The 14,504-nt window shown below is 41.0% G+C and overlaps 1 protein-coding gene across 4 annotated transcripts in view; it reads right to left on the reverse strand.

Moving 5' to 3' along the window:
- The window catches only part of LOC149570898 (uncharacterized), a 387,041-nt gene that overhangs the window by 239,722 nt on the left and 132,815 nt on the right, over positions 1–14,504 (reverse strand). The gene's annotated exons all lie outside the window — the stretch shown is intronic.

The following is a 14,504-nucleotide window of genomic DNA, read 5'->3' on the forward strand; positions in this document are numbered from 1 at the left end:
CTGTTTTCAACACCCGCATTGTTTTCGACTTCCATGCTGTTTGGTGAAGAAGAGGGTTCGTCAACCGAAGCTGTTCGTTCTGGAAGTATATCTCGGACGAAGAGGTCACTCCACGCTCGTGCTCCCTCGGCCATCCGAGCCGTGTGAGTCGATCTCCTTCCGTCAGGATTCTCTTCCCGTGGCGTATGCAGGTTCAGAAATTCCTCCCTCGCTACTTCCACCAACTCAAGCCGTTGTCGAGTCTCCTTCAACAATCCTTCCGCGCTCTTGTTTCCGTCGGCAATTTCCTGAAATCTCCTTCAACGCTCTGTCTGCTGAGCCAGAATTAAATTTTCCTGCGCAACACGTATGTCATCATTTTCTTTCAGCTTATTCTTATCTTTGTTCAATTGATTTGACATTTAATTCTTATCCGCCTGCCTGCGTACCAGGTCCATCGGGCAACGGCGCCAAATGTTTACCGCATAGATTAATTAGGAAGCGCACACAGATAATAAACACGAACACGAACAGCAAAACTCTTATTATTATTATTTGCATATGCCCAACAGTACATTATTCTTGTATGATATGATATGATGATTACAATGTTTCCCGAAGGGGTTATAAATACTTTTCAAAGAACTTTCCCAAAGGTATCCGTCGGCCAGATACATTATGTCCGCTACAAACTATTTACTCGTCGGCTACATAACAAGAACTTTTTCGAAGGGACCCGTCGGCTAATACACAATTTCCTTTCCGAAGGGACCCATCGGCCGATACACAATTTCTACCGACGACACAATCCTCACTCCTTCTGCACTAATGATGTGACCCAAATACAATAGCTCTGTCATGCCCAAATCACATTTGGACTCCTTGGCGTACAAGGACTCTGACTGCAGGATCCCGAAAACTGTCTCTAAGTGCTCCATGTGCTCCTACCAAGTCCGACTGTAAATCAAAATATCATCAAAGAAGACAAACACATACTTCCTCAACAAGTGACGAAAGACGTTGTTCATGGTGGACTGGAAAGTAGCTGGCGCATTGGTCAGCCCAAATGGCATGACCACAAACTCAAAGTGCTCGCAATGACATCTGAAGGTAGTCTTCTCAATATCCTGCTCTCTAACTCTGATCTGATGATAGCCGGATCTCAAATCAATCTTCGTGAAGTAACATTGAAAGATCGTTGATGGATCTCTGCTACTAATCTGTTGTAGCTTTATTATATTTTTTTCCTTTTAATTTTGTTTTTCCTGTTTATTAAAGTTTTCTTGCAAAACTAGACGGAAATGCAGAAGAGTTTGTTTGTTTTTGCGTTTTTTATAATTATTCAACATAGAAATGAGGAGCAAATGATATGAAAAGAGTCTGAAAACAAATAACAATATGCAGTAAAATCAGAATTGATACAAATCGTACCAGGCAGATCTCTGAATTATAGAACCAAATAAAGAATCCAGTACATTTTCCCTAACAATGACGCCAAACTGGCTGATGGAAAAGGACTGTGAACATGCATACGTCTGCTGCTGACTATCCGACTATATTTCAAAGTGCTGCAAATCGCAACTACTACTGCAAGGCTCACTTTCCCATGTACCAATAATCGTGCCCAGCTAAACAATACTGCGGACCCAAGCTAAAATGGCATCCTCCTTCCCTGATAATAGCTGATACCACTAAAAATTCCAAGACCAAATACTGCTGAGGGTTACGTCCCACCCAGTAAATACCCTGGGGTTTGCGTCCCAGAATAAAATCGCCCAAGCAGAGCAAATTTGTAAACAAGTTTCAAATGCATAATATGAATGAGGAATGGTGCCTCCATCTCCTTATAAACCCTTCCAAAGCAAATCGAACCCTAAAGTGACTCCAAAACACGTTGGGTTACAAAAGTGATTTAAGTCTTATTTTAAAGTGGCAATGTTACTAAAAGTGGCAAGTGATTTAAGTCTTATTTTACAGACATAAATCCGTTCACTAAATCGCCCTGAGACCAAAGAGAAAGATTTTTAAAAGTTCAAGACCTTTCCAACGAGCTATCACACCAAGGGGTACGCATCCATATGAGGTCAAAATTCCCCTTATTACTCCAAAATGGCTATTAACTTAGCCTTATTTAATTATTAAACGCTAACTTAGGAAATATTAAAAATATAACCCAAATAGTTACAAAATGCCCAACTAATATTACAAACCATAAAATCATCCTGTCACCTGTTTGTGACTGAAGTCGGAAATCAAGGATCCACTGGCAGTCTCATCCCTAAAATCTAGGGATGCTCCTAAATTTTAGAAATCAAGCTCTATCCCTCTGAAACTGAACCCAAAGAGCAAACTCATGGAAACCCAACCCTATGCATGATCATACCTCCTAAAAAGTAGGAATGAACCCCATAAATATAGGAAATGTCTCCTACAAACAAGGAATGTCTCCCAACTGATCACTAACCGCAAGAACACCAAGTCCCCAACACTGAATAACCATATTGGGTCTCTATCCAACCCTGTCAGCCTACAAGACCCCATAATAAGTTGACTCACATGTCTCTGTTAGCCTGAGCTAGAGTGGGGACATGACAGTCCTCCCCTCTCGGAGATGCTTGCCCACAAGCAACTGTAATGCTGGATGCTGTAAAATCCTCTCACACTCCCAGGTGGCATCCTCTATGGGAAGATCTCTCCATCGAACCAAATACTCTCGAATCACCCGGCTTCTCAGCCGCCATTCCATCACCTCAAGAATCTCATCAGGGACCAAAATCAATTTACCTTCCTCATCCATAGGAGGTAACTCGGGTGAAACCGTAATATGCTATCCAAGGGCCTTTTTCAGGCAAGATACATGAAATACATTATGAACTCTGCTGCCAGGTGGTAACTCAACCTCATATGCAACCTCTCCCACTCGCCTGAGTATCCTATATGGACCATAAAAATGTGGTTTGAGCTTCTCAACTCCCCCCTTTTTAGGGTGCTCTGCCGATATGGTTGTAAGCGCAAAAAGACCATATCACCCACCTCAAATCCTCTCTCAATCCTGTGCCTGTCAGCGTACATCTTTTGTTGATTCTGGGCCTGCTGTAAATTCTCCCTAAGAGATCTCATGACATCCTGGTTTTTCTGTAACCAATCTTGAGCCAAGGGTACTCTACTGTCACTAAATGCCAAATCAGTGAAAGATAATGCCTCATATCCATAGAGAGCTCTGAAAGGCATCATGCCAATGGACATATGATGCGTAGTATTATAATAATACTCGCCCAAATGCAACCAACGCACCCATGCTTTTTGCTGTCCTGACACATAGTTACGCAAATATCCCTCAACCCACTTGTTGACTATTTCTGTCTGCCCATCAGTTTGAGGGTGGTAACTAGTACTAGGTGTCAACAAAGTACCTGCTAGCCTAAAAAGTTCCTGCCCGAAAGAACTCATGAATCTGCTGTCCCTATCACTCACAATGGTCTTGGGAAGACCATGAAGTCTAAACGCCTCTTTGAAGAATAACTCAGCCACCTGAGATGCTATTAAATCAAACACAATTGGAAAGAAGTGGGCATACTTTGTTAGCCTATCCACAACAACGTAAATGCAATCTTTCCCCTGAACCCTAAGAAGACCTGTAATGAAATCCATTGAGATCCCCGTCCACTTCTGTTCCGGTATAGGTAATGGCTGCAATAATCCTGCTGGGTAAGTGTGCTCCGACTTGTTCTGCTGACAAGTCATACACTCACGGACATGGCGTAAAACATCATCTTTGAGACCCTTCCAAGAGAATCTCTCACGAACCGCCCTTTAAGTCTTACCATATCCTAGGTGTCCTGTTGTAGGAGTATCATGGAGAGCATGCAAAATTTGTTTTTTCAACTAAGAACCTGGAACAAAGTAAACCCTACCTTTGTAGTAGATTATATCATCTACCACACTGTATCTGTCATCCACTATCAACCCTTCCAAGATCTCACAAGCATATTGATCCTTGGAGTACTCAACTAAAAGTTGAGCCTTCCAATCCGCTGAAATCTCACTAAATGAACATAGGACAGCCAATGAAGGTTTCCTAGAGAGTGCATCAGCCACAGTATTATTCTTCCCCTTTATGAATTCGATGTCAAAGTCATAAGCCTGAATTTTGCTAACCCATTTTTGTTGTCGATTATTGAGCTCTGTTTGATTTAGGAAATACTTCAGACTGTTATGGTCTGTTCTCACTACAAATTTGCTGCCAACAAGATACTGTCTGAACTTAGCTAACGCATGCATAATAGCCAACATTTCCTTATCATAGGTAGAGTACAACTTTTCATTGTTTTGCAGCTTCCTACTCTCATAGGCAATGGGGTGTCTATTCTGCATCAACACTGCTCCTATACCCAAACTCGAAGCATCACATTCGAGGACAAATGGCTGCGAGAAATGAGGTAGTGCCAAAACGGAGCAAGTACTCATAACCTCCTTGAGTCTATCAAAGACCCCCTGTGCTTGTTCTGTCCATTTGAAAGCCCCTTTCTTAGTGAGATCTGTCAAAGGTGCTGCCAACTGCAAGAAACCCTTCACAAATCTTCTATAATAAGCACACAATCCAAGGAATCCTCGTAACTCAGTAATGTTCCGTGGAACAGGCCAATTCTGAATCGTCTGAATCTTCTCTTCATGCACCTTTACCCCCTCAGCACTGATCACATGACCCAAATATAACACCTCCCTCAATCCAAACTCACATTTGGAGAGCTTAGCAAATAGAGACTGACTCTCTATTATGCTAAGTACCTCCTCGAGATGTCTGAGGTGGTCCTCCCAAGTACTGCTGTAAATCAATATGTCGTCAAAAAACACTAGAACCGATTTCCTCAACTACTTGTTGAAGATATGATTCATACAGGACTGGAAAGTAGCTGGTGCATTGGTAAGGCCAAAAGGCATTACCAGAAACTCATAGTGCCCGTCGTGACAACGGAAGGCAATCTTGTGTACATCCTCTGCCCGTACCCGTATCTGATGATAGCCTGAACGAAGATCAATCTTAGAAAAGTAGACAGCCCCATGTAACTCATCTAACAACTCATCAATGCACGGAATGGGATATCTGTTTTTTATTGTCTTCTTGTTCAAAGCTCTATAGTCTACACACATCCGTAGAGTCCCATCCTTCTTCTTAACCAACACTATAGAAGAAGCAAAGAGGCTGGAACTAGGCCGAATGAAACCCATGTCCAATAGCTCATGAATAGTCTTCTCAATTTCATCCTTATAGGCTCTAGGATGACGGTATGGGGTAGTCATCACTGGCTTTGCTCCATCCTCCAACTCTATACCATGCTCAAACCCTCTATCTGGTGGTACTCCAGGAGGTATATCACCAAACACTCTACCGTGACGACCCATCACTGACTGAATGTCCACATGAAATACACGATCATCCTGAGATATGGGTGTTTTTGATTTAACTAAACAGTGTGTAGCCCAAAGTACATCATTATGCCTAAGGATGGTCTCCATCCTGCGAGAAGTCACCTCTCTAGGTCCACCATCGATGCTGCCCTCAAAATCACCTTTTGCCCACAAAAAAGAAACTCTAATTGCATACGGTGGTGATCAATAATGTAACGCCCAATACCTTGTAACCACTGCATGCCCAAAACCACATCCTAATCTTCTATGGGAAGCACATAGAATTCATCAATCAAAGTATAATCTCCCATCTGAATACTAAGTTGTGTAATCCGCTTGGTACAACCCAAGATAGCACCATCAGCCACCTTCACTCCAAAACCACCAAACTCCTCGTACTGTAAGCCACACCTCTCAAATAATTTCTGATCAATAAAGTTATGCGTAGCACCTGTGTCTACCAAACTGGTCATCTGCATACCCTTAAGTGTACCTTTCAACCGAAAGGCATGAAACTTAGGATAACTGGAGAGGGTAGCCATAGCTACTTTAGCTGATACCACAAGCTCAAGGGTGTCTAACTCCAACTGTGTCTGAAACTGCTCAACATCCTCTGTATTATCCTCAATATCAGTATCGGGAACCTCCTCATCCCCTAACTCAGAAGTCACCTCAATCAAATGAACCTTTCTTTTACCCATACAATGGTGTCCTGGTTCCCACGGTTCTTTGCAGGAAAAACACAACCTTTTCCTCCTCAATTCATTCCTCGTCTCCTGATTCATCCAAGGAGTTTTAGATGAGGTCCCTCCTTTGTTCCGTGACGTATTGGCCTTCTGTGCAGGCCATGAATCTCTAAATGGTTTCTTATCTGCCTGATAAGAAGTGGGAATAGTATCCAGTCTCAATGTCACATCAATAGCCTCCTTAAGAGTAGCTGGTTGGAAAGCACGTACCAACCCCTTTAGTCTATCCTGCAAACCCTCAATGAACAACATCACACTGCATTTCTGGGGCATATCAAGTACCATAATTGCAATATGCTGGAACTCATTAATATAGGCTTCTGCATGACCAGTTTGTTTAAGGTGAGCCAACTCTCTGTAATAAAGTTCTGTATCCTTACAGTCAAACCGTGCAATGAGTCACTCGGTGAACTCAGCATAGGAGTGAACTAAGGCATGATCCTAGGTGACCAATCCATGGTGCCACCAATCATAGGCAATCCCCTCTAAATGCAACACAGCAAACTGAATAGCCTCACGCTCAGGCATGGGCCTTAATGAAAGATATATGTCTAGCTTGTGGACCCAAGCTCGTGCGCTAGTGTCTCCTGAGCCATTATATGAGGCCAATGTAATCTTCCCAGTAGCTCTATTGAGGTCATAATTCTGTTGCTGTTGTGGTAGTCTATTACCACGATCTCCCTTGAACCTATTCATATCTCTACACTGTGCACAATACTGGGGAAGAGGGAAGACGTCCCTAACCTCAGGAGGTAGAGCTCTCCACTTAGCTGTGGCCGCCAAAACTGACTCCTGAAACCCCACTTCTGGTGGTTCCACCTGTGCTGGCCGTTCACCTGGTATGAATTGGGGAAGCAATGGCCTATTTGTAGTAGGTGTATGATGAAGATGCCTCCTACTGGAATGAAGGGAGCTCCCAACTGAAGAATGGGACTGATGGCTGCGCTAACTACCAGCCACTGAAACTGATCTACCTTGCCTGCCTCTGTGTCCACCCATCTCCAAACGCTCCAAGGTATCCTGTAATCTGTCTAATGCCTGAGCAATCCTGGGCTGAGTAGTGAATAGGGTCCACACCATCTCTCTTTCTTCTGCCTCTACAGCAGCACCCTATGCCTCACCCATAGTTGGTATCTGTGTGTCTCTGGTGGCCTCTGCTTGCCACTAGTTTCTCCTGCGCTCGTAGAACTTGTGTATTTCTCCACTAGGATGCATAGATTTGTATTCAATCCACCAACTAGTGACTACCCAAATGCCAATATGAATTATCAAAAAAATTTAGATAGTACCCAGATGCTGAAATGAATTATCAAAACTTTCTATCCAATACCCAAATGCCAATATGAATTATCAAAACTTTTTAGCCAGTACGCAGATGCTGAAATGAATAATCAAAACTTTTTATCCAATACCCAGATGCCAAAAACTGTTGTACCAATTTCTCACAAACCCTACAGGCTGGCAGGATGTAAGCTCTGATACCACTGAAAGATCCCTGATGGATCTCTACTGCTAATCTGCTGTAGCTTTATTATATTTTTATTTTATTTTTTTTGTTTTTCCTGTTTATTAAAGTTTTCTTGCAAAACTAGACGGAAATGCAGAAGAGTTTGTTTGTTTTTGCATTTTTGATGATTATTCAACATAGAAATGAGGAGCAAATGATATGAAGAGAGTCTGAAAATAAATAACAATATGAAGTAAAATCAGAATTGATACAAATCGTACCAGGCAGATCTCTGAATTATAGAACCAAATAAAGAATCCAGTACATTTTCCCTAACAATGATGCCAAACTGGCTGATGGAAAAGGACTGTGAACATGCATACGTCTGCTGCTGACTATCCGACTATATTTCAAAGTGCTGCAAATGGCGACTACTGTTGCAAGGCTCACTTTCCCATGTACCAATAATCGTGCCCAGCTAAACAATACTGCGGACCCAAGCTGAAATGGCGTCCTCCTTCCCTAATAACAGCTGATACCACTGGAAATTCCAAGACCAAATACTGCTGAGGGTTACGTCCCAGCCAGTAAATACCCTGGGGTTTGCATCCCAGAATAAAATCGCCCAAGCAGAGCAAATTTGTAAACAAGTTTAAAATGCATAATATGAATGAGGAATGGCGCCTCCATCTCCTTATAACCCCTTCCAAAGCAAATCGAACCCTAAAGTGACTCCAAAAGGCATTGGGTTACAAAAGTGATTTAAGTCTTATTTTAAAGTGGCAATGTTACTAAAAATGACCCTTTTTCTCCATAGACATAAATCCGTTCACTAAATCGCCCTGAGACCAAAGAGAAAGATTTAGAAAAGTTCAAGACCTTTCCAACGAGCTATCACACCAAGGGGTACGCATCCAGATGAGGTCAAAATTCCCCTTATTACTCCAAAATGGCTATTAACTTAGCCTTATTTAATTATTAAATGCTAGCTTAGGAAATATTAAAAATATAACCCAAATAGCTACAAAATGCCCAACTAACATTACAAACCATAAAATCATCTTGTCACCTGTCTGTGACTGAAGTCGGAAATCAAGGATCCATTGGCAGTCTCATCCCTAAAATCTAGGGATTCTCCTAAATTTTAGGAAACAAGCTCTATCCCTCTAAAACTGAACCCAAAGAGCAAACTCATGGAAACCCAACCCTGTGCATGATCATACCTCCTAAAAAGTAGGAATGAACCCCATAAATATAGGAACTGTCTCCTAAAAACAAGGAACGTCTCCCAACTGATCACTAACCGCCAGAACACCAAGTCCCCAACACTGAATAACCATACTGGGTCTCTATCCAACCCTGTCAGCCTACAAGACCCCATAATAAGCTGACTCACATGTCTCTGCTAGACTAAGCTAGAGTGGGGACATGACAAACATGCACCGTAAAGCTCATTAATCCGTAGAATGGGGTACCTCTTGATTGTCCTTTTGTTCAGCACTCTGTAATCAATGCACATCCTCAATGTACCATCTTTTTTCTTCACCAACACAATCGAAGAAGCAAAGGAGACTTGCTAGGCCTGATGTGACCCATCGAAAGAAGCTCCTTGATGGTTTTCTCGATCTCATTCTTGAACCTCTTGGGATGCCTATATGTCGTACTCATCACGGGTTTAGCACCATTCTCCAACTCAATGATGTACTCAATACCTCTGTTTGGTGGTCTGCCAGGTGGGATGTCACTAAAGACTCGGTCATACTTCACTCTCAACCTCTGTATGTCTGGGTGATACTCTGTCTTATACTGTCCCTCCTATGTAGGCATGAGAGTACATACAGCTACTCACTCAATGTCATCATGTCTGGCTATCCTCTCCAGCCGTCTGAAGAAAATAATCCTAATGTGTCCATTCCCGATGGCTCTCAAAATGTGTTGCTTCCCATCCACTTCAAACTTAATCTCCATGTCCTTCAATCCGAAGGTGAACTCTTCCAATGCGTGCAACCACTCCATCCAAAGAACAAATTCTAGATCAAACATGTTGACAACATGGTAGTCCACCTTGACCTCATAGTTGTTCAGGCATAAAGGTAAATTTCTAACCATCCTGTTACACTTAAGAGTGTAACCATCAGCAACCTGTACTCGTAGTCTCTCAAACTCCTCATTCGTAATTCCATGACGTTCAACAAAACGTGCATCAATGAAATTGTGCGTAGCACTTGTATCAACCAAAGTAATAACTCTCTGCCCTGCTAGAACACCACGCAGCCTAAAAGATCATTCCTGTTGAATGCTAAACAAGCGTGCCTCATGTAAGTGCAACTCGGGCTCCTCAATCTCTGGAGCTTCTACTTCTGCCTCAAGCTCTACATCACTATGATCAACCTCATGTTTAGAATTATCAGAATCTGAACCCTCGTAGTAAGCCCACATAACCCTATTGGCGTTCCCCTTTGGCCTCATAGGACAATCATGATCTCTGTCATAGGGACCCTTGTAGTAGAAACATAGCTTCTTCCTGCGCAAGTCATTCAGTGTCTCCATATCCAAAGGTGCAGTAGACTTACCCTTGGTGTCATCTTTTTTGCCCTTGTTTTTATACAACTTCTTATTGTCCTTAAATGAAGAAGTGCTCCTGGAGGTGATCCTGCTGGAGGGTGTTGTGAGCTCCATGCTTCATGCCTTCCTCATAGCCTCCTGCAATGAAGGGGGATTGAATGCCTTGATCCACCCCTTTAGAGGTTCAGACAACCCCTTTGTGAATAGTATAACCAACCTCCTCTCGGACACATCCTGCACCATCACTGATAATCTCTGAAACACACTGATGTAGATCTCCAAACTATCTGTTTGTCTTAGCTATGCAAGATCACGGAAAAAGACCTCTGGGTCTTTCTTATCAAAGTGCTCTACCAATCTATCCACAAAATCCTGATAGGATGTCACCTGATTATGCTACAATATAACCATACCATGTGACCACCAATCATGTGTTGCGCCCTCTAAATGCAAAGTGGCATACCTGATAGCATCTATCTCTGACATAGGCCTCAATGCTAGGAATGTATCTAACTTATGGATCCAGGCTTGTGCTGTCATCTGTCCACTGCCATCAAAAGATGGTAAGGTGAGCTTGCTAGCAGCTCGCTGCAACTCACTGTCCTGACCTCCTCTAGGCCTCCAGTTCTGCCTGCTACTCCTCATGTGCTCTCTTCTCTGACTCAGGTAGCAATCAAAATCCAGCAACTCACGAAGATGAGGAGGTAGTGCCTACCATTCTGCATCTACAGCTCGAAGATCATCCTAGAAGTCATCTAGCATATCATCCTCTACTGCCTCCTGGGTTGCCTCTCTAAGGAATGTAGGATGTGTAGGCCTGTTTGTAGTCCATGACCTGTGCCTAGGGGCACCCTGTGAACCTGCTATACTCCTGTTATTCTGCTCTGGTGTCCCCCTACCCTATTCCTGATTCATTGGCTGAGCAACTCTCTCCATTATAGTAGTCAATGCACGTATAGACTAAACTATCTCTTGTTGTCCAGTAGCCATAACCCGGAAGAAGTTTCTAGCCTCATCATCATCAATCCTAGGGACTCTAGGTGGACTCTGTGACTGTCTTTCACCCATAGTAAGTATATCTCTAAATTCCTGCTAACCCTCAGGTGCTGCTCTCCTACATGTATAATACTTCTGATACCCAACAGCTGAAGAATGCATAAAGATTCTTTACCCAATAGGATGGCAAGAACACCACTCTAATACCACTGTAATGGCCCTTGCCAATAGCCCACTAATAACCACTAATACTAAATTGTGAAATTTCATCAAACACTTGTCATGCAAACTAAATACACTGCTGAAAGTAAAATGCTAAATAAAAGAAATTGTTGTGCAACAAATCTACTCAAATAGCTGATGTAAAATAGTGCCAATGTATTCATTCAATGATAACCAAATGCTTTTACATATGATATGTGAGTTTCAACTCAAAGCAATACAACATGGCACATTACAAACAAACCCTTACTAGTTGAATGCAACTGAGATTTTCTTGCAACTACAAACTGAAATGGAAGAACCTAGATTGAGAAAATGCTGGAAACTGAATGCTGAAGACGAAATGATGAAAATGCAACTCCAATCTACCCTTAGACTTGCTGACCGTACGGCCTGTAGGTACAGCCGTACATGTACAGACTGGTACGGCACCTGACAAAAATAAATACTGGGCTGAAAGGTGTCGAAAATGGTATAGGAATAATTGCCAAGCTCCAAGGAAAATTCTCCTAGAAAATAAAAATCAAATTCCTAGCCAACAGTGAGATATGAGCAAAAATGTATGTCCAGGCTGAAAATCGAACCCTGCTGAAAATGTCTAAATACCAAATAAGCCCAATTTGAAGTAGTTGAATACCACTTCCAAAGTGCAACCCTTCAAAAGATATTTCACCTACTCAGTTATGCAAATCCTTAGGAGACTCTGTTCCTAATGATCAAATGACAATCTGCGGACCAAGATGGTGCCACAAATGATCAAAGAGAAAAAGAAATGCAAACTCAAGTCTTGGGATGTCCAAATGAGAGGCCAAGCACTCTATTTATGCACTTTTCTAAAAAGCCACTACCAACTTCTAGAAGTATCCATAAAATATTCTTATGAAATCCCTTTGTTATGCACTTTTATATAAAAAGTGCAACTCAACTCAAAATTATAATATTTTGGCCTCACATAACATAAAATAAAAATATGATAAACCCCATCTCTCCAAGAGCAAATAAGACCATCCAATCCCCAAATAATCTTCAGAATGACTCTCTCACCAAAAATCATCTGCCTACGAGAGTCCATGATAGGCAAATTCACTGAAAAATAACATGTCACTAAAAAGGGGACATGACATTATGGCACCTATAGAATGATATGGCAGCTGCAATGGCAGTGTCAACTCCTTTTTTGGATGGTGGTGGCTTCTTGCACTAGCAGATTTGACTGATTTGAACGCTTCTTTTGGAGACACATCACCCTTATGTGCTCCCTTGTGTGGTACAGAAGTTTGCAAAAAGAGCTGTGACCTCCTTTATTTGTGTAGGGCTACCCTTTAGGAAAGACTAGGATGCATTGGCAACACTATCGAAGCCTTATAAAGCCTTTTACAAATTCCATCACTCAGTTTTCCATAGGTTACAAACTATGTTACCCCGAGTTTCTTGGATGGCCAAAAAATTTGCCAATTTTGGGGAAGTGGGGGTGCAGATGTCAAACAAGGACGGCTATATAAATATAGGGAAATTTCAAAATATACACTAAAGATTGCAAATATACACGTAAACATGGATGGTATAATTTTTGTTGCTTCTGACTTCTTATTCCTTGAATGTCTTTTCGTTAATTTCCAAACTATGTTTATATAGCATATGTGGGATGCAACCTTTCTCTCACAACGTTGCAGGGTTGACAGTACCTTATGGATGTCAGCATTGATTTATTTATTATTGTTTAATTAGTACTAACGACTTAGAATCATTGTCTTATCATTTAAGTCAACTAAATATATATATTGTTTAGTCATCGAAATTGACTAATTAAATATCATTAATATAGATTAACATCTAATTATTTATCAATTAATAAATTATAATGATTGATTATTATTAACCATAGTTACACCGCCTTGGGGGATCGGAGGACATTGGGGCAGGGGTACAGGTTTCTGAGCAGGGGTGACAGAGGGGCCTCAGTTTGGAGACAGCGGGAGGACGGCGGTGGGGGATGGGTGAGGGAGGGTGTATATACTATATACTATACATGTGGTAGTTAAAATGCTGGTTATGAAAATATGTATCACAATATAAGACATAAAATGTAAAATACTAATTTCCTAAAATTTAAATACTTGAACATTGGACATTGAACAATATATATTAAAATTTTAAACACTTGAATCAGCAAATGGAAGAGTTTTTAACTTCTATTTTTATAAATATTAAATAACAATAGTCATGGATATCAAAAGTATGAGTATCTAATCATAAAGATGATTACATTGAGCAGCATGTTATGATATTCAATATGACCAATAGAATATTAGAAAAATCTTCTTTCTTTTAACAAACTTTATTTATATTTTTGGTTGGACAAGGGACACTCAGCCGTCCCCTAGAGGGTTCAAGGGACCTGTTCCCATCCACTTATCCCCTGAAGGGACGCCTAGACGTCCCCCTGTCTCCTTAGGGGATGCTGAGATGTCCCCTTGTCTCTGCCAGAACAACGGCAAACTTGTGGCACTGCAGGAGATGCCAGAACAGCATCCTATCTCATAGATGTTGCGATTTTTTCTTTTTTTTCTTTTTTCTTTTTGGGGAGGCAGGGGAGGGAAGTGTCACCGTGTTACTATGTTATTAACTAATATTATTAATGTTGATCAATGTCATTTCATATTATATTAATACTGATGATTATTAACGATCAATATTTTCTTTGTTTATTAATATTAAATAAGGAGCTTAAATAAATAGTTAATTATGTATTTATATTTAAAGCATTTATATATGTATTCAATATATATATAATTATATTTTTTATTTGTCAATATCAGTCAGAGAGATCTGATTTCCACAATCCATTAAAATTGTTCGTAATTGCTTCTGGATTAGATTGTGTTGAAATTTTTACCATACTTCTTGATTAGATTGTATTGAAATTTTTACAATCAACGTTGATGGTAAAAATTTCAACACAATCTAATCCAGAAGCAATTACGAACAATTATCAATATCAGGTCATGACATTTTCCAAGTCTATGTTGACACACATTTTTGCTAAATGTAGAGTTCCTATATGCTTGATTAGTTTTAAATTCATTATGTAATACTTGATGTCATTATCTATTTTATGTCAAGAAAGAATCTTGCGAGAG

Source organism: Cupressus sempervirens, chromosome 2 (genome assembly GCF_028749045.1).
Source record: "Cupressus sempervirens isolate cs-2001-9-10 chromosome 2, ASM2874904v1, whole genome shotgun sequence".
NCBI lineage: Eukaryota > Viridiplantae > Streptophyta > Pinopsida > Cupressales > Cupressaceae > Cupressus > Cupressus sempervirens.